The sequence below is a fragment of the Oncorhynchus mykiss genome, chromosome 15 (assembly GCF_013265735.2).
Source record: "Oncorhynchus mykiss isolate Arlee chromosome 15, USDA_OmykA_1.1, whole genome shotgun sequence".
Taxonomy (NCBI): Eukaryota; Metazoa; Chordata; class Actinopteri; order Salmoniformes; family Salmonidae; genus Oncorhynchus; species Oncorhynchus mykiss.
Genome location: NC_048579.1, coordinates 16,242,185 through 16,267,616, shown reverse-complemented (window position 1 = coordinate 16,267,616; position 25,432 = coordinate 16,242,185). Strand labels below are relative to the sequence as shown.

The 25,432-nt window shown below is 49.1% G+C and overlaps 1 protein-coding gene across 4 annotated transcripts in view; it reads right to left on the bottom strand.

The window, feature by feature from the left end:
* LOC110489703 (ras-responsive element-binding protein 1) overlaps positions 1-25,432 on the bottom strand; it is an 81,961-nt gene that overhangs the window by 44,170 nt on the left and 12,359 nt on the right. The window contains exons 1-2 of one of the 4 annotated variants that reach the window (XM_036943882.1): positions 14,684-14,737; positions 12,970-13,076 (exon numbers count right to left, since the gene is read on the bottom strand). The exons of 2 other annotated variants lie outside the window; for them this stretch is intronic. The gene's annotated coding sequence lies outside the window, so the exon portion shown is untranslated. Of the gene's footprint in view, positions 1-12,969; positions 13,077-14,683; positions 14,738-25,432 lie in introns of those variants that run through there. One more of the 4 variants, XM_036943881.1, reaches the window with a different exon arrangement.

Sequence of the window (25,432 nt, the reverse complement as noted above, 5' to 3'; positions counted from 1 at the left end):
CACATTGGCCGAATTACGTCAGCAAACCAGTAGTGATGGATCGGCGGGGCAACGTGTCGACAAAGGGTCCAGGCCAATTGGCAAGAGAGGTATTGTAGTTGGTGTAATTAATTTGCTAGCCATGAGATGGGCCTAGCTTGAGGCCAGCTCGAGGCTGGTCTCACTCATCCTGACACCAAGAGAATTTAACTTCCCCCCTCCTAACGGTCTCGCTCTTTTACATGCCAAGAGAGACAGCAGACCAAAGTTGGTTCTTGTGGATTGTCTTTGTGTAGCCCTTTACACTTGTACCTGTATACGGGTTGAAAATGGCAGATTTGGACACAGATAAGTACCTACAGTCGAAGTCGGAAGTTTACATACACTTAGGTTGGAGTCACTAAAACTTGTTTTTCAACCACTCCACAAATTTCTTGTTAACAAACTATAGTTTTGGCAAGTTCGTTAGGACATCTACTTTGTGCATGACAAGTAATGTTTCCAACAATTGTTTGCAGGCAGATTATTTCACTTACAATTCACTGTATCAAAATTCCAGTGGGTCAGAAGTTTACACACACTAAGATGACTGTGCCTTTAAAGCAGCAGGAAAATTCCAGAAAATTATGTCATGGATTTAGAAGCTTCTGATAGGCTAATTGACATCATTTGAGTCAATGGGAGATGGACCTGTGGATGTATTTCAAGGCCTACCTTCAAACTCAGTGCCTCTTTGCTTGACATCATGGGAAAATCAAAATAAATCATTCAAGACCTCAGAACAACAATTGTAGACCTCCACAAGTCTGGTTCATCATTGGGAGCAATTTCCAAACGCCTGAAGGTACCACGTTCATATGTACAAACAATAGTAAGCAAGTATAAACACCATGGGACCACGTAGCCGTCATACCGCTCAGGAAGGAGACGTGTTCTGTGTCCTAGAGATGACCGTACTTTGGTGCGAAAAGTGCAAATCGATCCCAGAACAACAGCAAAATACCTTGTGAAGATGCTGGAGGAAACAGGTACAAAAGTGTCTATATCCACAGTAAAATGAGTCCTATGTCGACATAACCTGAAAGGCCACTCAGCAAGGAAGAAGCCACTGCTGTCATTAAAAAGCCAGACTACGGTTTGCAACTGCACATGGGGACAAAGATAGTACTTTTTGGAGAAATCTCCTCGTCTGATGAAACAAAAACAGAACTGTTTGGCCATAATGACCATTGTTATGTTTGGAGGAAGAAGGGGGAGGCTTGCAAGTCGAAGAACACCATCCCAACCCTGAAGCATGGAGGTAGCAGCATCATGTTGTGGGGGTGCTTTGCTGCAGGAGGGACAACATGAGGAAGGAAAATGATGTGGATATAGTGAAGCAACCTCTCAAGACATCAGTCAGGAAGTTAAAGCTTGGTCGCAAATGTGTCTTCCAAATGAACAATGACCCCAAGCATACTTCCAAAGTTGTGGCAAAATGGCTTAAGGACAACAAAGTCATGGTATTGGAGTGGCCATCACAAAGCCCTGACCTCAATCCCATAGAACATTTGTGGGCAGAACTGAAAAAGCGTGTGTGAGCAAGGAGGCCTACAAACCTGACTCAGTTACACTAGCTCTGTCAGGAGGAATGGGACAAAATTCACCCAACTTATTGTGGGAAGCTTGTGGAAGGCGACTCGAAACGTTTGACCCAAGTTAAACAATTTAAAGGCAATGTTACCAAATAGTAATTGAGTGTACCCACTGGGAATGTGATGAAAGAAAGAAATGCTGAAATAAATCATTCTCTCTACCTTTATTCTGACATTTCACATTCTTAAAATGAAGTGGTGATCCTAACTGACCTAAGACAGGGAATTTGTACTATAATTAAATGTCAGGAATTGTGAAAAACGTTTAAAAAAAGTTTAAATGTATTTTGCTAAGGTGTATGTAAACTTCAACTGTACATTGGCACGCAGTGGCTATTTTACGGTATTTTTGTGCATTCAAATTGCCATCGATAAAATGCAATTGTGCTCATTGTCCGTAGCTTATGCCTGCTCATACCATAACCCCACCGCCACCATGGGGCACTCTGTTCACAACGTTGACACCAGTAAACCGCTCGCCCACACATCATACACGTGGTTTGCGGTTGTGAGGCCGGTGTGACTTACTGACATTGGACGCAGCTTATGGTAAAGAAATTAATGGTAAAGAAATTAATATTATCTGGCATGATTATTAAATTTAATCAGCGTCTTGATATGCCACACCTGTCAGGTGGAGGAATTAACTTGGCAAAGGACAAATGCTCACTAACTGGAATATACATTTGTGCGAAATTAGCTTTTTGTGCAAATGGGATCTTTTATTTCAGCTCGTAAAACATGGGACCAACACTTTACATGAGTTTATATTTTTGTTCAGTGTAGTTAAATAGTTAACCAATAGCTACCAGGACTATGTGCATTGACTCTTCGCACTAACTCTTTTGACTCATCACATACACTGCTGCTACTAATCCTGTTGCCTAGTCAGTTTATCCCTGCCTATATGTACATATCTCCCTCAATTACCTCGTACCTCTGCACATCGACTCGGTGTTGGTACCCTGTGATACTCAAGTCATTGTTACTCATTGTGTATTTATTTGTCGTGTTAGTTTTCTATTCTTTCTCTTTTTTTGCTTTCTGCATTGTTGGGAAGGACGCATAATTAAGCATTTCCCTGTTCGTCTACACTTGTTGTTTACGAAGCATGTGACAAATACAATTTGATAGGATTTTTTTTTTCTCAGTGTAATAATGCATATGCTTTTCAAAATTCTTCTGTAAGAAACATTTCAATTTAGCCCTATCCATATAGTGCCTTCAGAAAGTATTCATACCCCTTGACTCATTCCACATTTTTTTTGTTACAGCCTGAACTCAACATTGATAAATAATTTTTTTTGCTCACAAATCTACACAAAATACACATTAATGACAAAATGAAAACATGTTTTTAGAAATGTTTGCAAATTTGTGGCAGCATCATGCTATGGGGCAGGGACTGGGAGACTGAAAAGGATCTGCTTTAGAGTGCAAACGTCCTTAGACTGGGGGCAAAGATTTACGTTCCAACAGGACAATGACCCCAAGCATACAGCCAAAGCAACGCTTGAATGGCTTCATAACAAGAATGTGAAAGTCTGCTAGAGTGGCCCAGACAAACCACAGACTTGAATTCCATTGAAAATCTGTGGAAGACTTGAAGATTGCTGCTCCCCATCTAACTTAACAGAGCTTGAGAAAATCTGCAAGAATGGGAGAAAATCCCTAAATCCAGATGTACAATGCTGATATACATACTCAAGATGACTCAAAGCTGTAATCTCCGCCAAACGTGTTTCTACAAAGTATTGACTCGGGTGTAAATTAAATATTTTCATATTTTATTTTCTATAAAATGTACAATAACTCATTATTGGGGTATCGTGTGTAGAATTTAGATTTTTTTAAAAAAATTAATTTAGAATTCAGGCTGTAACAACAAAATGTGGAATAAGTCAAGAGGTATGAATACTTTCTGAAGGCACTATAGGCCAATTCCCACAAGTGTAAGGTTTAAGAAATGCAATAGCCTCATCCAAGTTAATGTAGGGTCGTTGATGGAAAACGCAGAATAGAATAGCCTTTCGGCCAATACATAGCAGCATAGTTTTGTGTGTTTGTGAGTGACAGAACAGTAAAGTACAGTTGGTCCTGTCTGGCCTGCCTGTGATGATGTGACTGACTGGCGTTTAGACAAAGTGGCAGAGCATGACACTCTCCTCGATCACAACAGGAAGCACAGACTCGCCAGTCACAGTGTTCCACTTCCCTCTTTCTCTCTGCACGTGTGTGTGGTGGCTGTGTCTGACTGATGGGGAGCATTCTCTTTCTCTCCCCTTCTCACTGGCCAGCTTCTTGTGAGTTTTTAGAGGACCACCCCTCCCCCTCCCCTGTTTCTCTCCTCCTTCAGCTCACACTCAGCTGCGATTACCTCCCTCCCTCTCCTTCCCCTCCCTCAGACTACCCTGCCCTGACATGTCGCATGCGCACACACAACCTACACACACACACAACCTACACACACACACACAATCTACACACACACACACACAATCTACACACACACACACACACACACAATCTACACACTACACACTGAAATGCAACAGGTAGGGCCAACTCAAATGCAACACAGATGCAACAGGTAGAGAAAAATCACACACTTTTAACCACACAAACCACATCCATCTACAATGCCTCTAGCTCTGTCGCTCTTCCACCCCCTCTCACAGAGCAAAGGTCAGGGTGTCGGTGCAGTACAATGTTTACAGAGGCAAGGAGGGGGAGGCATACAGGAACGGACAGAGCCTCTTCTCTGTTTCCTCTTCCTCTCAATCATCCTGTTTTTCCCCTTCCCCTCCATCGTCTCCCTTTCTCACTCTCGCCGTCGCTCTCCATCCCTCTTTCAGTCGCTTCATCCTCCTTTTATAATAGGCTAAGGCTATACCTATGGTAAATGCTTAACACGCGTTAGGCTATATGGCTATATTTTTTTGTAGTTTTCCCCAAATGGTTTGACAGTGCGCAAGTATCTATCTCCCATGTGTTCAGGTCAACACACACACACACACACACAGTTCATTCAATAAAACTGGATATTTGTTTCTCTGCTAAAGTGAAAGTTCTTGGCTCAGTATCGGCAGCAGCAGCATGTCACAACAGAGTCAGTTGCTAGGCAGAGAGAAGTGAGTTACCACATCCCACGGTGACAAATGAGAGTTAGGATAATCTCTCCTAAACAAACTGCTAACATAACCGGATTCCATCCTCTCCTTGGACTAATAAAGGAGACGTGTACACACACACACCTACATCTAGACCTACATAGGGCTACCAATAGTCACGCACATACCCACAAATAGTTTAAACTTGATCTGATAAGCCATGCAGATAGCATCAGTAATGTGGAAGCTCCACTCGCTTGCATTCCTCTCACAGATCTGGGCTCTGGTGTGAAGACGGGAGGAGGGAGGAGAGGAAGAGATGGGAGGGAGGAAGAGATGGGAGGGGTGTGTTTCAACCAACCACGGAACAATGTGGCCACGGAAAATGTCTGTCGAGACCCACAGCCCAGCCAAATATATATTTTCCTGCCCTCTCAGTATCTCCTCTCCTCCCTCTCCTCTCCCCTCTTATTTCCTCTTCTCTCTCCTCTCTCTCCCTTCCTCCCTCCCTCTGTCAGTATCTCCTCTCCTCCCTCTCCTCTCCCCTCTTATTTCCTCTTCTCTCTCTCCTCTCTCTCCCTTCCTCCCTCCCTCTCTCAGTATCTCCTCTCCTCCCTCTCCTCTCCCCTCTTATTTCCTCTTCTCTCTCCTCTCTCTCCCTTCCTCCCTCCCTCTGTCAGTATCTCCTCTCCTCCCTCTCCTCTCCCCTCTTATTTCCTCTTCTCTCTCCTCTCTCTCCCTTCCTCCATCCCTCCCTCTGTCAGTATCTCCTCTCCTCCCTCTCCTCTCCCCTCCTATTTCCTCTTCTCTCTCCTCTCTCTCCCTTCCCCCCTCCCTCCCTCTGTCAGTATCTCCTCTCCTCTCCCCTCTTATTTCCTCTTCTCTCTCCTCTCTCTCCCTTCCTCCCTCCCTCTGTCAGTATCTCCTCTCCTCCCTCTCCTCTCCCCTCTTATTTCCTCTTCTCTCTCCTCTCTCTCCCTTCCTCCCTCCCTCCCTCTGTCAGTATCTCCTCTCCTCCCTCTCCTCTCCCCTCTTATTTCCTCTTCTCTCTCCTCTCTCTCCCTTCCTCCCTCCCTCCCTCTGTCAGTATCTCCTCTCCTCCCTCTCCTCTCCCCTCTTATTTCCTCTTCTCTCTCCTCTCTCTCCCTTCCTCCCTCCCTCCCTCTGTCAGTATCTCCTCTCCTCCCTCTCCTCTCCCCTCTTATTTCCTCTTCTCTCTCCTCTCTCTCCCTTCCTCCCTCCCTCTGTCAGTATCTCCTCTCCTCCCTCTCCTCTCCCCTCTTATTTCCTCTTCTCTCTCCTCTCTCTCCCTTCCTCCCTCCCTCTGTCAGTATCTCCTCTCCTCCCTCTCCTCTCCCCTCTTATTTCCTCTTCTCTCTCCTCTCTCTCCCTTCCTCCCTCCCTCTCTCAGTATCTCCTCTCCTCCCTCTCCTCTCCCCTCTTATTTCCTCTTCTCTCTCCTCTCTCTCCCTTCCTCCCTCCCTCTGTCAGTATCTCCTCTCCTCCCTCTCCTCTCCCCTCTTATTTCCTCTTCTCTCTCCTCTCTCTCCCTTCCTCTGTCAGTATCTCCTCTCCTCCCTCTCCTCTCCCCTCTTATTTCCTCTTCTCTCTCCTCTCTCTCCCTTCCTCCCTCCCTCTGTCAGTATCTCCTCTCCTCCCTCTCCTCTCCCCTCTTATTTCCTCTTCTCTCTCCTCTCTCTCCCTTCCTCCCTCCCTCTGTCAGTATCTCCTCTCCTCCCTCTCCTCTCCCCTCTTATTTCCTCTTCTCTCTCCTCTCTCTCCCTTCCTCCCTCCCTCTGTCAGTATCTCCTCTCCTCCCTCTCCCCTCTTATTTCCTCTTCTCTCTCCTCTCTCTCCCTTCCTCCCTCCCTCTGTCAGTATCTCCTCTCCTCCCTCCTCTTATTTCCTCTTCTCTCTCCTCTCTCCCTTCCTCCCTCCCTCTGTCCTTATCTCCTCTTCCCCTCCCCTCCCTACCTACGTCCATCCCCTCCTCCCTCCGTCTGTCCGTCCCATCCTCTCCACGTCTGTCCTCTCCTACCCCCATCCGTCTGTCTTCCCCCTCCCCCCGTCTGTCTGTCCTCTCTCCCCCTCCTGTCGGTCTGTCTGTCCTCTCTCCCCCCGCCTGTCTGTCCTCTCCCCCCTGTCTGTCTGTCCTCTCTCCCCGCCTGTCTGTCCTCTCTCCCCGCCTGTCTGTCTGTCTGTCCTCTCTCCCCGCCTGTCTGTCCCCCCTCCCCCCGTCTGTCTGTCTGTCCCCCTTAGTCTGTCTGTCTGTCCCCTCCCCCCGTCTGTCTGTCTGTCCCCCCTCCCCCCCCTCTGTCTGTCTGTCCCCCCTCCCCCCCTCCCCCCGTCTGTCTGTCTGTCCCCCCTACCCCCGTCTGTCTGTCCCCCCTCCCCCCCGTCTGTCTGTCCCCCCTCCCCCCGTCTGCCCCCCCCCCCCCCGTCTGTCTGTCTCCCCTCCCCCCGTCTGTCTGTCTGTCTGTCGCCCCTACCCCCGTCTGTCTGTCTGTCCCCCCTACCCCCGTCTGTCTGTCCTCTCTCCCCCCCCGTCTGTCCTCTCTCCCCCCCCCCGTCTGTCCTCTCTCCCCCCGTCTGTCTGTCTGTGTCTGTCTTCTCTCCCCCCATCTGTCTGTCTGTCTGTCCTCTCTCCCCCCCGTCTGTCTGTCTGTCCTCTCTCCCCCCCGTCTGTCTGTCTGTCCTCTCTCCCCCCCGTCTGTCTGTCTGTCCTCTCTCCCCCCCGTCTGTCTGTCTGTCCTCTCTCCCCCCCGTCTGTCTGTCTGTCCTCTCTCCCCCCCGTCTGTCTGTCTGTCCTCTCTCCCCCCCGTCTGTCTGTCTGTCCTCTCTCCCCCCCGTCTGTCTGTCTGTCCTCTCTCCCCCCCGTCTGTCTGTCTGTCCTCTCTCCCCCCCGTCTGTCTGTCTGTCCTCTCTCCCCCCCGTCTGTCTGTCTGTCCTCTCTCCCCCCGTCTGTCTGTCTGTCCTCTCTCCCCCCCGTCTGTCTGTCTGTCCTCTCTCCCCCCCGTCTGTCTGTCTGTCCTCTCTCCCCCCGTCTGTCTGTCTGTCCTCTCTCCCCCCGTCTGTCTGTCTGTCCTCTCTCCCCCCGTCTGTCTGTCTGTCCTCTCTCCCCCCGTCTGTCTGTCTGTCCTCTCTCCCCCCGTCTGTCTGTCTGTCCTCTCTCCCCCCGTCTGTCTGTCTGTCCTCTCTCCCCCCGTCTGTCTGTCTGTCCTCTCTCCCCCCGTCTGTCTGTCTGTCCTCTCTCCCCCCGTCTGTCTGTCTGTCCTCTCTCCCCCCGTCTGTCTGTCTGTCCTCTCTCCCCCCGTCTGTCTGTCTGTCCTCTCTCCCCCCGTCTGTCTGTCTGTCCTCTCTCCCCCCGTCTGTCTGTCTGTCCTCTCTCCCCCCATCTGTCTGTCTGTCTGTCCCCCCGTCTGTCTGTCCTCTCTCCCCTCGTCTGCCTGTCTGCCGTCTCTCCACCCCTCCTGTCTGTCTGTCCTCCCTCTCTCCCCCCAGTCTGTCCGTCCTCCCCCCCGTCCCCCCGTCTGTCCATCTGCCCCGTCCGTCCGTCCTCTCCCCCCGTCTGTCCATCTGCCCCCCCCCCCCCCCGTCTGTCCCCCCCCCCCCCCCCCCCCGTCTGTCCTCTCTCCCCTCGTCTGCCTGTCTGTCCTCTCTCCCCTCGTCTGCCTGTCTGTCCTCTCTCCCCTCGTCTGCCTGTCTGTCCTCTCTCCCCTCGTCTGCCTCCCCCGTCTGTCTGTCTACTCTCCCCAGTCTGTCCGTCCTCCCCCTCTCCCCCCAGTCTGTCCGTCCTCCCCCTCTCCCCCCAGTCTGTCCGTCCTCTCCCTCTCCCCCCAGTCTGTCCGTCCTCTCCCTCTCCCCCCAGTCTGTCCGTCCTCTCCCCCCCCCCTCTGTCCCCCCTCCCCCCGTCTGTCTCCCCTCCCCCCGTCTGTCTGTCTGTCCCCCCTACCCCCGTCTGTCTGTCTGTCCCCCCTACCCCCTGTGTCTTGGTGCATGAACCGTCTGTCTGTCTGTCCCCCGTCTGTCTGTCTGTCCTCTCTCCCCCCGTCTGTCTGTCTGTCTGTCCTCTCTCCCCCAGTCTGTCTGTCCTCTCTCCCCCCGTCTGTCTGTCTGTCTGTCCTCTCTCCCCCCGTCTGTCTGTCTGTCTGTCTGTCCTCTCTCCCCCCGTCTGTCTGTCTGTCCTCTCTCCCCCCGTCTGTCTGTCTGTCTGTCCTCTCTCCCCTCGTCTGCCTGTCTGTCGTCTCTCCACCCCTCCTGTCTGTCTGTCCTCCCTCTCTCCCCCCAGTCTGTCCGTCCCCCCCCCCCCGTCCCCCCGTCTGTCCATCTGCCCCGTCCGTCCGTCCGTCCTCTCCCCCCGTCTGTCCATCTGCCCCCCCCCCCCCCCCCGTCTGTCCCTCTCCTCCCCCCCGTCTGTCCTCTCTCCCCTCGTCTGCCTGTCTGTCTCCCCCGTCTGTCCGTCCTCTCCCCCCAGTCTGTCCGTCCTCTCCCCCCAGTCTGTCCGTCCTCTCCCCCCAGTCTGTCCGTCCTCTCCCTCTCCCCCCAGTCTGTCCGTCCTCTCCCTCTCCCCCCAGTCTGTCCGTCCTCTCCCTCCAGTCTGTCCGTCCTCCCCCTCACCAACCCAGTATGTCCGTCCCCCCCCTCTCCGTCCGTCCGTCCTCCCCCCTCCCCCTGTCTGTCCGTCCTCCCCATGTCTGTCCATCTGCCCCCCCCCCCCCCCCCCCCCCGTCTCCCCGTCTCCCCCCGTCTGTCCCTCCGTCGTCCTCCCCCTTCGTCCGTCCGTCCTCCCCCTCTCCCCCCAGTTGTCCGTCCGTCCTCCTCCTCTCCCCCCAGTCTGTCCGTCCTCCCCCTCCGTCCGTCCGTCCTCCCCCTCTCCCCCCAGTTGTCCGTCCATCCTCCCCCTCTCCCCCCAGTCTGTCCGTCCGTCCTTCCTCTCCCCCCAGTCTGTCCGTCCGTCCTTCCTCTCCCCCCAGTCTGTCCGTCCGTCCTTCCTCTCCCCCCAGTCTGTCCGTCCGTCCTTCCTCTCCCCCCAGTCTGTCCGTCCGTCCTTCCTCTCCCCCCCAGTCTGTCCGTCCGTCCTTCCTCTCCCCCCCGTCCCTCTCCCCCCGTCCGTCCGTCCTCCCTCCCCTCTGTATGTCCTCCCCTCTCCCCCGTCTGTATGTCCTCTCACCTCCCGTCTGTCTGTCCTTTCTCCTCTCCCCTCTCACCCGTCTGTCTGTCCTCTTCTCCCCTCCCTCCCCCTTCTGTCTGTCTCTCCACACACACACTTTTTTTTTTAAATCAGCCACAGTTCATGCACCAAGACACAGAATAACAGTATACACATACTTTCACCCACACATTACTCAAGGAGGTAGTCAGAGTTCAATGAGGTGCTCATCTTGATACAATCACTTTATACTAATATTGTCAATTGTTATAAATACATTTAAAAAACACTTGATTGTAATACTGTGTAGATTTCTAGGACTTTGTTCATTTCTCTCTTTCGCCCCTCCTCTCCTCAGTATGAATGCGAGGTAGTTACGGGGTAGTTGTTTCAGACAGACCGTATGCATGCTGGGACCCAAACATGTTCTTACTGGATACATGGCTTCCTCTAGAACACACTTTACACAAGCTCTCAGCCTAACTAGGGACAGGCAGACTGTACAAAACAGGAGTACAAGAAGTATAGGAACACCATTCATTCATCCGTGTAAACATAGGATGGACAAGCCCAGGATTTTGACATCAATAATTCATTTTTGGACACATTTACAATTAAATTATTTAGAAATGCTGCAGCTGCATATATTATGTAAATAAAATCATGGCAGTAGCCTATATTCAGGTCTAAATATGACACCTAACAGAACGGAGAGAAAAATCAGTGCATACTCAAATGGTTCAGTCCTGACTCCCATCAATCCATGGGCCGACCCAACAATCAGAGGGTGAGGGAGGTGGGAATACCATACTGCCATCAATCCATGGGCCGACCCAACAATCAGAGGGTGAGGGAGGTGGGAATACCATACTGCCATCAATCCATGGGCCGACCCAACAATCAGAGGGTGAGGGAGGTGGGAATACCATACTGCCATCAATCCATGGGCCGACCCAACAATCAGAGGGTGAGGGAGGTGGGAATACCATACTCCCATCAATCCATGGGCCGACCCAACAATCAGAGGGTGAGGGAGGTGGGAATACCATACTCCCATCAATCCATGGGCCGACCCAACAATCAGAGGGTGAGGGAGGTGGGAATACCATACTGCCATCAATCCATGGGCCGACCCAACAATCAGAGGGCGAGGGAGGTGGGAATACCATACTGCCATCAATCCATGGGCCGACCCAACAATCAGAGGGCGAGGGAGGTGGGAATACCATACTCCCATCAATCCATGGGCCGACCCAACAATCAGAGGGTGAGGGAGGTGGGAATACCATACTGCCATCAATCCATGGGCCGACCCAACAATCAGAGGGTGAGGGAGGTGGGAATACCATACTCCCATCAATCCATGGGCCGACCCAACAATCAGAGGGTGAGGGAGGTGGGAATACCATACTGCCATCAATCCATGGGCCGACCCAACAATCAGAGGGTGAGGGAGGTGGGAATACCATACTGCCATCAATCCATGGGCCGACCCAACAATCAGAGGGTGAGGGAGGTGGGAATACCATACTGCCATCAATCCATGGGCCGACCCAACAATCAGAGGGTGAGGGAGGTGGGAATACCATACTCCCATCAATCCATGGGCCGACCCAACAATCAGAGGGTGAGGGAGGTGGGAATACCATACTGCCATCAATCCATGGGCCGACCCAACAATCAGAGGGTGAGGGAGGTGGGAATACCATACTGCCATCAATCCATGGGCCGACCCAACAATCAGAGGGTGAGGGAGGTGGGAATACCATACTGCCATCAATCCATGGGCCGACCCAACAATCAGAGGGTGAGGGAGGTGGGAATACCATACTGCCATCAATCCATGGGCCGACCCAACAATCAGAGGGTGAGGGAGGTGGGAATACCATACTGCCGACAATCCATGGGCCGACCCAACAATCAGAGGGTGAGGGAGGTGGGAATACCATACTGCCGACAATCCATGGGCCGACCCAACAATCAGAGGGTGAGGGAGGTGGGAATACCATACTGCCATCAATCCATGGGCCGACCCAACAATCAGAGGGTGAGGGAGGTGGGAATACCATACTGCCGATAATCCATGGGCCGACCCAACAATCAGAGGGTGAGGGAGGTGGGAATACCATACTGCCGACAATCCATGGGCCGACCCAACAATCAGAGGGTGAGGGAGGTGGGAATACCATACTGCCATCAATCCATGGGCCGACCCAACAATCAGAGGGTGAGGGAGGTGGGAATACCATACTGCCGACAATCCATGGGCCGACCCAACAATCAGAGGGTGAGGGAGGTGGGAATACCATACTGCCGACAATCCATGGGCCGACCCAACAATCAGAGGGTGAGGGAGGTGGGAATACCATACTGCCGACAATCCATGGGCCGACCCAACAATCAGAGGGTGAGGGAGGTGGGAATACCATACTGCCGACAATCCATGGGCCGACCCAACAATCAGAGGGTGAGGGAGGTGGGAATACCATACTGCCGACAATCCATGGGCCGACCCAACAATCAGAGGGTGAGGGAGGTGGGAATACCATACTGCCGACAAGGCAAAGAGCGGTGACTCAAAGTGTGGAATCTGTGTGACTTACCTACACACGTTGGAGGTGGGGTGTGTGAGACAAAGAATTGAGGAAAAGGACTCCTCTTAACAAAAGCACAGACAGATAACGAGAGGGTAGAGATGACAGCATGCCATGCACATAGCGCAGAGCCTGGAAAATGACTTGAGTGCTAGCCACAGTGAGTATCAGTGTGCTCTACGCACACACCAAAACTACTGGAAGAAAACAATGACACGATTTCATCCAAAATCGGTAATGAAGCAAAATGAGTCTTTAGAATGCCTTTAACTTGTACTGTTCTCCACCTACGTCTATAGAAAGCAACTGATGAATGTCAAAACACAAAAAAAACGCAAGAATGGAAGAACATATGAAAATGTGAAAAAGGATACGGATGACGAAGGAATAAAGAAAGAAAAGAAGTAGACATGCTGAGTGAAGCTTAAAGCACAGCCTTCAGTATATGGGGAGTTGACAGTATTGAGTGGTGGGATGGATGGAAGAGAGAGCCTTATATTTACCCGTCGAGAGACCAGGGCAAAAACGCGTCTGGGCTCGGAGCTCAGGGCCTGGGTGGGACACCACGGCCTGCCTGCCCACCTCGAGTGTCAGCACCCCACTGCTCACACTGCAGGGAGAGCACAGAGACTGCCGTCAATACACACAGTCATGTCGTCCGCATGCACACACACACACCAGCCTTCTCATCTTAGACCAGAGCAGCATGCAATGACAGATTGTTTGTGTGTGTGTGTGTGTGTGTGTGTGTGTGTGTGTGTGTGTGTGTGTGTGTGTGTGTGTGTGTCACACACTCAGAGGTAGTAGACTTGATTTCTTGCCTTTTTAAGCTGTAAATTAATCAAACAACGTGTACTCTTATCACATAAACTTGTCTCTGAGCACCAACACACACACTGTCGACAGCGAAACCAGGAAACTGTGGCCCTTTGCAGGATGGCGAGTTGAAATGGAGGCCCAACCAAGAACCCAACACGAGACAGTCATTCTTATTATGGCGTTTATTTCCAACATGTCAGACTAGCACTAAAAGCTGTTGACAGCTGATTATTATGGTAATAGGTGAGACCAACAAGGATAGATGGACACAACAAGGCATTACAGTGCAGAGCCACCGACAGCTTATCTACTTTGTGAAAGAGGTTTGGGGGGGAAAAAACTAAGATGAGGGGGGAAGGGAGGGAGAACGCATTCTAAATGGTGGCTATAGCAGGGTGTTGTGGGGAGTTGTCTCGCGAGAGGAGTGTGTCCGTGCGTACGGATCTGTGTATGAGAGAGAGCAAAGGATGGATAAGAAAAAGAGGGAGGAAGGGAGGGAGGGAGGAGGAAGATGGCTAGCTAAAACAGACAGATAGGATGGATGAGAGAGACGGGAGAGGACAGGGATGAGCGAGAGGGAGGAGGGGTCGAGAGAGAGAGAGGAAAGGAGGGACAGAACAGAGATTATCAGATTAGTGGCTGGTAAGAGGGCCTAATTAAGAGGCAGAAAGAGAGGCAGTTATAATGGTGCTGGGCGGAGAAGACATTTTCGGTTCAAAATGCCTGTTTAGCCACGACCAGTGGACTGTGTCCCCAAGCATCTCAAGTCTTGTTCACATGAAATGCTACATGCGCGTCCTGGTCTGTGTACACGTCAGAGGAGACTAACTGTGGCCCAGTGTAAGTCCAGCAGGGTCACCGTGCGTGCTCCGTACACAACATAGCTGTCAGACAGGTGAAAGGCCATGCTACTCTGGAGCAGAGAATAACTTAACCTACATATAAAACCCACCACAGAAGCTTGGTTTGAACTAAGCTATACAAGTGGTGCAAAAAGGGATCGATACAGATGATTAGACACTGATCACTGCACATAAAAACTATTTTAAAGTCTCAAATCTACTTTATTAGGCCTACATACTTGCAGGTGTAAAAAAAAAGTGCTATGGCTACCTGTTTCAAACTGTAAAAAAAAAAAAATATATATATATATATATATAAAAATAACACACACACACAGTATCAGTCATAAGTTGACACACCTGTTCAAGGGTTTTGCTTTATTTTTACTATTTTCTACATTGTAGAATAATAGTGAAGGCATCAAAACTATGAAATAACACATATGGAATCATGTAGAAACCAAAAAAAGTGTTAAACAAAATCAAAATATAAGTAGCCACCCTTTGCCTTGATGACAACTTTGCACACTCTTGGCATTCTCTCAACCAGCTTCACCTGGAATGCTTTTCCAACCGTCTTGAAGGAGTTCCCACATATGCTGAGCACTTGTCGACTGCTTTTCCTTCACTCTGCAGTCCAACTCATCCCAAACAGGGGTTGAGGTCAGGTGATTGTGGAAGCCAGGTCATCAGATGCAGCACTCCGTCACTCTCCTTCTTGGTCAAATAGTCCTTACACAGCCTGGAAGTGAGTTGGGTCATTGTCCTGTTGAAAAACAAATGATAGTGGGACTAAGTGCAAACCAGATGGGATGGCGGATCACTGCAGAATGCTGTGGTATCCATGCTGGTTAATTGCCGTGAATTCTAAATAAAATCTCAGACAGTGTCACCAGCAAAGCACCCCCACACCGCCTCCTCCATGCTTCACAGTGGGAACCACACATGCGGTGATCATCCGTTCACTAACTCTGTGTCTCAAAGACACAGCGGTTGGAAACAAATCTCACATTTAGACTCATCATACCAAAGGACAGATTTCCAACGGTCTGATGTCCATTATTCGTGTTTTTTGGCCGAAGCAAGTCTTTTCTTCTTATTGGTGTCCTTTAGTAGAGGTTTATTTGCAGCAATTCAACCATGAAGGCCTGATTCATGCAGTCTCCTCTGAACAGTTGATGTTGAGATGTGTCTGTTACTTGAACTCTGAAACATTTATTTGGGCTGCAATTTCTGAGGCTGGTAACTCTAATGAACTTATCCTCTGCAGCAGAGGTAACTCTGGGTCTTCCTTTCCTGTGGGGGTCCTCATGAGAGCCAGTTTCATCATAGTGCTTGATGGTTTTTTGTGCCTGCACTTGAAGACACTTTCAAACTTCTTGAAATGTTCTGTATTGACTGACCTTCATGTCTTAAAGTAATGATGGACTGTTTTTTCTCTTTGCTTATTTGAGCTGTTCTTGCCATAATATGGACTTCGTCTTTTACCAAATAGGGCTATCTACTGTATACCACCCCTACCATGTCACAACACAACTGATTGGCTGAAACACATTAAGGAAATAAATACCACAAATTAACTTTAAACAAGACACACCTTTTAATTGAAATGCATTCCAGGTGACTACCTCATGAATCTGGTTGAGAAAATGCCAAGTGTGCAAAGCTGTCATCACAACACAGGGTGGCTATTTTGAAGAATCTTAAATATAAAATATATTTTCATTTGTTTAACACTTTTTTGGTTACTACATTATTCCATATGGGTTATTTCATAGTGTTGATGATGTCTTCACTATTATTCTACAATGTGGAAAATAGTAAAAATAAAGAAAAACCCTTGAATGAGTAGGTGTGTCCAAACTTGACTGGTACTGTATATATCATTTTAAAAAGAACAGTCTCAACAGTGCTAATTGAGATACAAGCACGTAAACTGAGCTGTCCAGTTATCAGCTTGTTACTGGTTGGAGGTTTATCACTTTGTTTCATCAGCAAGCAGAACAAAGCCCTCACTAAACTGGTAGCCTCTGTTGCTTATGGCTAGCCTAATTACCACACTAAGACACTTTAAACCCATGGAGGGACCTATGGGCACCTAGAGCTTCTGCTAGTAAGTAAGTAGCCTAAAATAGCTTTAGTGTTTGCAAGATAGGCAATTCTTCTCAACGGCATACTGGTATATTTTTATTATGTAGAGAGCAGTCTTGTGAGAAAAAAAAAGGTTTACAGGATGAGGATGGGGAGTAGAACTAGAGCCAGTGACAATGGGGTGTGTGTGTGTGTGTGTGTGTAAGAATGCTGCTGTGCTGCTCTCATAGCCGGTTGACAGGCACAGACAAGTGCTAAAGCCTGGAGGTTTGAGAGCAGAGCAGTTGGCAAAGGGAGATATCACTTTTTGCCTGCTCTACACAACAGCATCCCCGCTATATCAGTTACAGCAGGGAAAGGTTAAGATAAAAGCAGAGAGAGGGGGCGAAGAGGGGGGGTGGATAGAGCTAGAGAGAAAGGGGAGGAAGAGAGAGAGAGAGAGAAAGAGGAGGAAGAGAGAGGAAGAGAAAGAGAGAGAAAGAGAGAGAGAGAGAAAAAGAGGAGGAAGAGAGAGAGAGAGAGAGAGAAAGAGAAAGAGAGAGAAAGGAGGAAGAGAGAGAGAGGTGTGGGGGGAACAGACAGATGCAAAAAGGAAGATGGAGGCCGAGAAAAGGGAAGTGAGAGAAAGGGAGGTGAAAGAGATGAATGGCTTTGCAGTGCACAGCCCACTAAGAGAAGAGGTGGAGGCAGGGAGGATCATCTGGACAAACTAGACGAGCCAGTTTCCTCCATTATGGTTTAGAGAGGAAGAGAGCCCCATGTCTGTTTCCACCAGCTCTCTGCTGCCGCCAGAGCGGAGAAGCTAACTAACTGCTCATTGGCTCTCCAGTCAAATCTAACCCATGCCTCACTCTGGTCTAAGCATCCTTATAGAGACAAACAGTGCACAACAACCAGCATGTTGACTACTTTGGAGAGATTGCTTTCTCCAATGAGCAAGACAATTCTAATGAATGTTTTATTTTTTTCAGAAGAAAAACTTTGACATCGAAATATCAAAAACTTTGGTGTAAGTTGCTTATTTGTGACTTGCCCTCAGCTAAATAAGCTACGTAAATCAAACTTGTCGATCAGCATCATGAGGAATTGAGTAGGGAATGTTTTTCCATGGTGTTTTTTTAAGTCATTTGAATACTTTTTCAGAGCAAAAATGACAGCAATGCAAAAAAAAATTGAAGTCATCTGACCAACCAGCACACGTGTCAAACGTGTGGCAATTCCTAATGTGGTATTGAGTTCCTTGTGTGTGTTTTTATATCAGAGAAAAACTTGACGGCAGCTGAGCTCTTTAAACTTCCTTCTATACAACACCAGCGAGAAACAACTTAATCGCTGTGATTTCAGGTTCCCCTTCTCAAAGCTGAGAACACACAGAGATGCAACATTACAAACAAAGTCTCATGAACTGTGAGAAGACTGATCAATGTGACTCCTGAAAAGTTGTGAGAGTTGAGAGTTGTGAAACCCACTGAGAAACTGGTGGGTAGAGATTGCAGTTCTTGTGAGGTAAAAAGAGTCTCTCTCAGGTTCTCACATTTGAACCTAAAGCCCATTATGAAAGAATGACAGACTGCATGTTCATCTGCTACCATTCTGCCTCCAGCCCAGATTGTAAGATTGTTTAATAACTTCCCATATAAAAATATTCACTTAGCCAATGGTGGAATGCTAAAATTATGGATAAAAGTATGGTTGATAAAAGCATGGGAAAATGTACCATACAGTATATTCTAGGCTTTGTATCAAAAGCTATGAGATTTGGGCCTCCCGAGTGGCAAAGAGGTCAAAAAGCAGTGCTAGAGGCGTTACTAGACCCACAACCTGTGGCCAGCCGGTTGCCCAAATAGGTGCCCTTCTTTGCAAGGTATTGGAAAACCGAGGCATTGGTTAAACACTATTATTGCAACGTATTATGTGACTTAAGAACCATTTTTACTTCTGAACATATTTAGGTTTGCCATAAGAAAGGGGTTGAATGCTTATTGACTCGAGACACTATCATTTATTAATTTGTAAAAAAAATATATTAAAAATCTAAAAACATAATTCTACTTTAACATTATGGGTTACTGTGTGTAGCCCAGTGGCACAATCTCTATTTAATTTGTTTTAAATTCAGGCTGTAACACAACAAAATGTGGAAAACTCAAGGGGTGTGAATACTTTCTGAAGGCACTGTAGACCATTTTACTAACACAAAAACAAGATGATAAGCCACTGGATGCTTCAGAGGAAAGCTGTCAAGATGCCCAGCGGCACAAACACACTTCACAGATCAAGGGTGGCATAGCAGGGTTTGGAAACAAGGGTCCTTGGCAACACAGGGGCTCAGCTGTCAGCCAGCCACAGGTGCCTGCGACAGCCAGGGACTTTTGGGGGCCTTTCTCTCCTGGAGGAGAAAAGACAGGGCTTTATTCAAGCCCTAAATGGGACATATGCTGCCTTGGCTGGGACTGTGACTGGAGGTCTGCTGCAAGGCCACTCTGGGGAGTGAGTGTTGACTCTCCAGAGTGGAGTCTTGTTTGACAGGCTCACATGAGCCTGCTTTTTATTTTTTATTTAACTAGGCAAGTCAGTTAAGAACAAATTCTTATTTACAATGACGGCCAACCCGGACGACGTTGGGCCAATTGCGCTCCGCCCTATGGGACTCCCAATCACGGCCAGATGTGATCCAGCCTGGATTCGAACCAGGGACTGTAGTGACACAGTGCCTTAGACGGCTGCGCCACTTGGGAGCACAGGGTGGGGTGGGGGTGGTTGTGTTGATAAGCTCCTATTTCAGCCACATCTTCAGTAGTTGAAAATATGTAGGGGGAGATAACGACAACCAGATTATCCTACATTATTCTACTACTCTATTGACAAAGCAGTAGGCTATCACTGCTAGTTTAACACACTCAAACACAAAAATACTTTTATGTAAGTTAGGCTATATTGACGTCACACACACACAGACCCCCCCACGACACAAACACAGAGACGTTGTGGTAGGTGCCAGTTACATAGAGTGAGAGTGCAGATGTAGATTGTGGCCTGACAGATCCCATGCAGCCCCACTGACAGCTGCGTGGAACCAACCAACCGCACCGACCAGATAGCTAACTGGCTGCAATGTACTGCATGTGCCCTTAGTGCATGTGCCCTTAGTGCCACAAACACATAACAGCTAGCCAGCTACACTACAGTTACAAGCTAATGCGCATTTAAAAACATTCCTACAAATAAAAGTGATGAAAAAAAAAGGGACTGATTACTTTCCAAAGAGATAACTTTTGAGTTCCTTTTGCTGTGTATGTGTGTGTACTTGTGTTGCCTTAGCCTATACCTTTATCAAAACATGAAGCAAGGTCTTCTCTGAAGGCCAGATAGATGTAGGGGAGAGTTGGCTTGACATCCCCAACAGGCTGAGAATAAATAGCCCCTGCTAGCAAGCTACTTATTTGGCACGTCTCTCCGCCATGAGTAAATCACAGCGGTGAGCAGAAAGGGTACGCTTTTAACCCCCCCTTTGTTATGTTCATCCCCCAGTCCTTTATTTAGCAGATACTTTTATGTAGGGAGACGGAGACCCATCCATCTTTCTCTGTTTGTCTGCTACCTATCCTGTTCTGCTCATTTTCCCTCTCTGGCAACCATTCCCCTTCCCCCAAACACACACACACCTTTACAGTACACTTTGGGGCCGGTGAGGAACATTGAGCGTAACTGTAGGTCTGTGGTAAAGATGAGTCTAGCTCTTACTTGTACTTCATGTTCCACAACTTTATTTGTTTCATCAATACAAAAAAATACATAGTATACCTCCCAGTTATCAGTCACATGGGTCTCTCTCTCCACACAGAGGACACAGTGGGCCTGGACTGCTCTCCACTGACAGTTGTCTATCTGTGCAACAAATGGCACATTCATTCAGGGGCGGCAGTGACAGCCCCACTCCATAAATTCTGGGGCGCGCGCACACGCACACACAGCAGCTAGCAGCAGCACATCCAACAACAGAGCCTGCTGTATTAATGCTGCTCTGCTCCACACACTTTATGTGCAGCTCTTAAAAAGGCCTGTTAAGTTCAAGTCAGTTAATAGTCTAGTTTACCAACAGGCATTGACTACCGTATCAGTATTCCAAGCCAATGAACAGCAGAACAGCCTGTAAAAGCACTTTGTTTCATTAAGGTTGTATGGGATGGTCTGCTCCTATTTGCATATGGGGCATCCTCCAGTTGGCATTTCGATTCACCCGAATTAGGCCATGAGGCCCAACTCGACGCCAACCCACAACATTTGTTGCTGAGGTTTACACATACGGTCCAGGACACCTTGTATCCACATGAAGCCAAGCACCAATAACTTGAAGCCTACTAGTTAGATTCTTTATAAAATGGTGACACACCAACAGTTGAGGCACATAACATCTTGGGGGAGATTGAAGTGAAAAGAGATGGGCTCAGTTCAGCAACATCCCCAGTGTTACAACAATGCACTTGGGTGTGTCGCTGTCTTTCGCAAACGCAAACCCTCACAGTCTTTCAGCACTTGTGTGTGTGTGTGTGTGTGTATGTGTGCATATGTGAGAGTGTAGGTTGTGGGGGGGGCTGCCTTCAGGCCTACAAGCTCATACATGTCATACCTGCCTAAGCCTGGACTTACCCAACACACCAAGTCCCTCAGACAAGACTCACACCCTCGTCACACGGATTAGCCCATCCTACATGAAAACTTATGTGCAGAGGCATACCACAAAAAAAGAAAAAAGCCCACCCAAAGCATCTCCCAACCCATGTAGTCATCTGAACTGCTTGTGTGTCAGATCTTAAAAAGCAGACAATTATTTCAGCCATTCACAGTCAGTCATTACAGACAGTAGCGTTCATCTTAATATAGAGCACTGTGTACACAGTGAATATACACAGCTGGGATGAGTTTGGTCTACTTGTTTGTCAGATGTAAAAAGTATGCCACTTCAGACATTTGCAGTAAGTCATTTCGCACAATAACTGCTTGAAATGCAGCGAGTGAAATGTTTTGATACTACTTGGTCTTCGTGTTTAAAATGCTGCATCCCTATGAGTCTGGGATGCTCTAACTGGAGCATGAAGCATCATCTATCTGTCTGTCTGTCTGCCACCATGTCTGGTGAGGAGACAGAGCAGGACAAACCACTGGAGGGGGGTGGGGGTTCTCCCAGCAGAGGAACCACAGCCCAGGTCGGGAGGATAGGCCTCTTCACCACTCTCACCATAATGGAGCTCTTTGTACAGCCAAGAAGAATACACCCTTCATCTGGGCTGGGGGCTAAGGCGCGCGCGCACATACACACAATTTGTGGCTGTCAAGACCATTTCTTCCCTCCTCCTTGTAGAGGATTGCCTCTCTCTGTGTGTGTGTGTCTGCCAACATTTAGCAAAGTGTAAAACTAGATGGATCAGTTCAGCAGAGGCACCACCAGGTATTATCTGTATCGGTCCTTCTACACCTAACCACCATTCTCCAACCCCCCACCCCCTAACCCCCATCCTCCAACCCCTCCCCCCTAACCCCCATCCCCTCCCCCCTAACCCCCTCCCAACCCCCATCCTCCCCCCCATTCCCCCATCCTCCAACCCCTTCTTTGGCTTCTTGATGTTAGATGACCTAACAAGTGAGGATGCAGGCCAAAGTACAAGGCCAGACAACATCGGCCAACTATTTGCCGTCACCAGCTCGCACTCACCCACTGAGCCGCCCAGTGCCTAAGCCCCTCCTACCCATATGGGCACCGGCCCCCTTGCTCTCTGCCCAATCAGGTACTCCGCGGCCAGCTGTTTGCCTGAACCGCATGTGTGAATGACAGCGAGCGGGGGTAGGAGGGGGCTCTCACAATTTCTAGCGGGGTGGGGGGGTGCCCCCGGGGGTATATGACCGGCCGTGCAGCACAGCACCGCTCGGCTACACTGAAACGACTCCCACAGCAGCAGCATCACATCATGTCGTCTGCCTTTCTCTCCCTCCCCCCCCCTCTCTCCTCCATCCCCCCACCACCTCTCCCACTACTCCCCCCCCCCCCCTCCACTACACTACTCCTACCCCTCCACTACACTACTCCTACCCCTCCACTACACTACACTACCCCTCCACTACACTACTCCTACCCCTCCACTACACTACTCCTACCCCTCCACTACACTACACTACCCCTCCACTACACTACTCCTACCCCTCCACTACCCCTCCACTACACTACACTACCCCTCCACTACACTACTCCTACCCCTCCACTACCCCTCCACTACACTACCCCTCCACTACACTACTCCTACCCCTCCACTACACTACTCCTACCCCTCCACTACCCCTCCACTACACTACCCCTCCACTACACTACACTACCCCTCCACTACACTACTCCTACCCCTCCACTACACTACACTACCCCTCCACTACACTACACTACCCCTCCACTACACTACACTACTCCTACCCCTCCACTACACTACTCCTACCCCTCCACTACCCCTCCACTACACTACCCCTCCACTACACTACCCCTCCACTACTCCCCTCTGAAATAAGAGTCACATTGTTTTTTTCCCCCTCTTCCTGCAGTGCTGGGATCTCACTACATGGATTCTCTGCCTGCCTTACTGCCTGGGGACATGAGCTCCTACAAGGGAGTGATTCATCTGGAGGGTGGGGTGGGAGGTGGAGATGCTGGAACTTCACATAGAGCAGTTTTTTTGGGGGGGGGCACAGAAATAAACTGCCATCTTATAGTAAAGTACACCCATCCAACAAGTGTCATAAAAAAAAAAAAATTGAAAAGTACTTGTGATCATCTACGGCCTAGAATTGTGATTCTTAAGATGGAGTCTTAACAAGAAAGAAAGCAAGAAAAACAGACAAGTGATTAATAATTTTCTGAAAGCATGACCAATACACCCACCAGCACACAATGCGTAGAACTATTAGAGTCTGTGGCCCAAACAGAGGGACCCCTACAGCCCAGAGGGGTCGGAGCATCAGAGGCTGGTCACAATGAGCACTGGTCTTCTGCCCAGTGTTGTGTGGGGAAATAGAAGACATGTAACATTTCAGCTGACTGAGTGTAAAGATCTCATTTACATCCTCATTGTCCAGCTCGATGTTTGCCCAAGGTAGGCAGTGATGGAGCCTGTTGCATGTCAGACATTGAGTGGTAGAGCAGGATGGGTTAGATGGGCTACTTTCAGGGCTTGAAAGTGTTCAAAGTCACCCCCCCCCCCCAACGCACTATGGGAGGGGGAGAATGGAGCAGTAAGGAACAGTTACAAAGACAGCAAGCTTGTTTCTGCTTTCCATGTTTAATAGTGATTGATGCTAGACATGTTAGCATCTAGGAGGCTCCTGCTCTGATACCTGCCTCTCAAGGCTCTGAGCAAAGTGCCTCCTCGTCGAGCACAAGGCCTGATAAAGAAAAAGTGAACGTTTACTGGGATAGAAGTGCTGGCTTTGGGAGTGCCCGAAGGATAAGCTGATAGTTTTGGATTATTCTCTTTGTTAACTACTTCTTTCTGAACCAGTTTATTTCCCCTCGCCTTCTGACAACAATTCCCCTAATTTATTTATTTTTATTTTACCTTTATTTAACTAGGCAAGTCAGTTAAGAACAAATTCTTATTTTCAATGACAGCCTAGTGGGTTAACTGCCTGTTCAGGGACAGAACAACAGATTTGTACCTTGTCAGCTCGGGGATTTGAACTTGCAACCTTCGGGTTACTAGTCCAACGCTCTAACCACTAGGCTACCCTACCACCCCTAATGATGCACACAAGTGCTAATCATAATTATGAAAAGCTGAAAAACATCCACTAGCCACCATTTCCTGTTCAGGGGAAGTCCAAAAGATTTTGCAGTCTTGTGGGATGGCCCATTTCCTCAGAAAAGAATGACATGAGGAAGAAGTCTTCTTTTCCCTCTCAGAGTTCTATTTATCCCTGACATTGTCCCTGACATTGTCCCTCCATCTCAAAATGTCTCTGGTGGCATACTATTCTGACTAGTCAGGCCTAGGCTAACGGCATCACAACCAGCACACACTTACAAACTCACAAAAAAAATGAAACATCCTCTCACTGTCAACTGCGTTTATTTTCAGCAAACTTAACAAGTGTAAATATTTGTATGAACATAAGATTCAACAACTGAGACAAACTGAACAAGTTCCACAGACATGCGACTAACAGAAATGGAATAATGTGTCCCTGAACAAAGGGGGGCGGGGGGGGTCAAAATCAAAAGTAACAGTCAATGTACAGATACTAAGCACTGCAGTGCATCTCCTCATGGACAGTACCAGATTTGCCAGTTATTGCTGTGAGATGTTACCCCACTCTTCCACCAAGGCACCTGCAAATTCCAGACATTTCGGGGGGGGATAGCCCAAGCCCTCACCCTCCGATCCAACAGGTCCCAGACGTGCTCAATGGGATTGAGATCCGGGCTCTTCGCAGGCCATGGCAAAACACTGACATCCCTGTCTTGCGGGAAATCACGCACAGAACGAACAGTATGGCTGGTGGCATTGTCATGCTGGAGGGTCATGTCAGGATGAGCCTGCAGGAAGGGAACCACATGAGGGAGGAGGATGTCTTCCCTGTAACGCACAGCATTGAGAATGCCTGCAATGACGAGCTCAGTCCGATGTTGCTGTGACACACCGCCCCAGACCATGACGGGCCCTCCACCTCGATTCAGAGTACAGGCCTCGGTGTAACGCTCAATCCTTCGACGATAAACGCAAATCGACCATCACCCCTGGTAAGACAAAGCAGCGACTCGTCAACGAAGAGCACTTTTTGCCAGTCCTGTCTGGTCCAGCGATGGTGGGTTTGTGCCCATAGGCGACGTTGTTGCCTGGTGTGGACCTGCCTTACAACAGGCCTACAAACCATCAGTCCAGCCTCTCTTGGCCTATTGAGGACAGTCTGAGCACAAATGGAGGGATTGTGCGTTCCTGGTGTAACTTGTGCAGGTGCTGTTGCCATCCTGTATCTGTCCCGCAGGTGTGATGTTCGGATGTACCAATCATATGCAGGTGTTGTTACACGTGGTCTGCCACTGCGATCAGCTGTCCGTCCTTTCTCCCTGTAGCGCTGTCTTAGGCGTCTCACAATATGGACATTGCAATTTATTGCCCTGGCCACATCTGCAGTCCTCATGCCTCCTTGCCGCACGCAGATGAGCAGGGATCCTGGG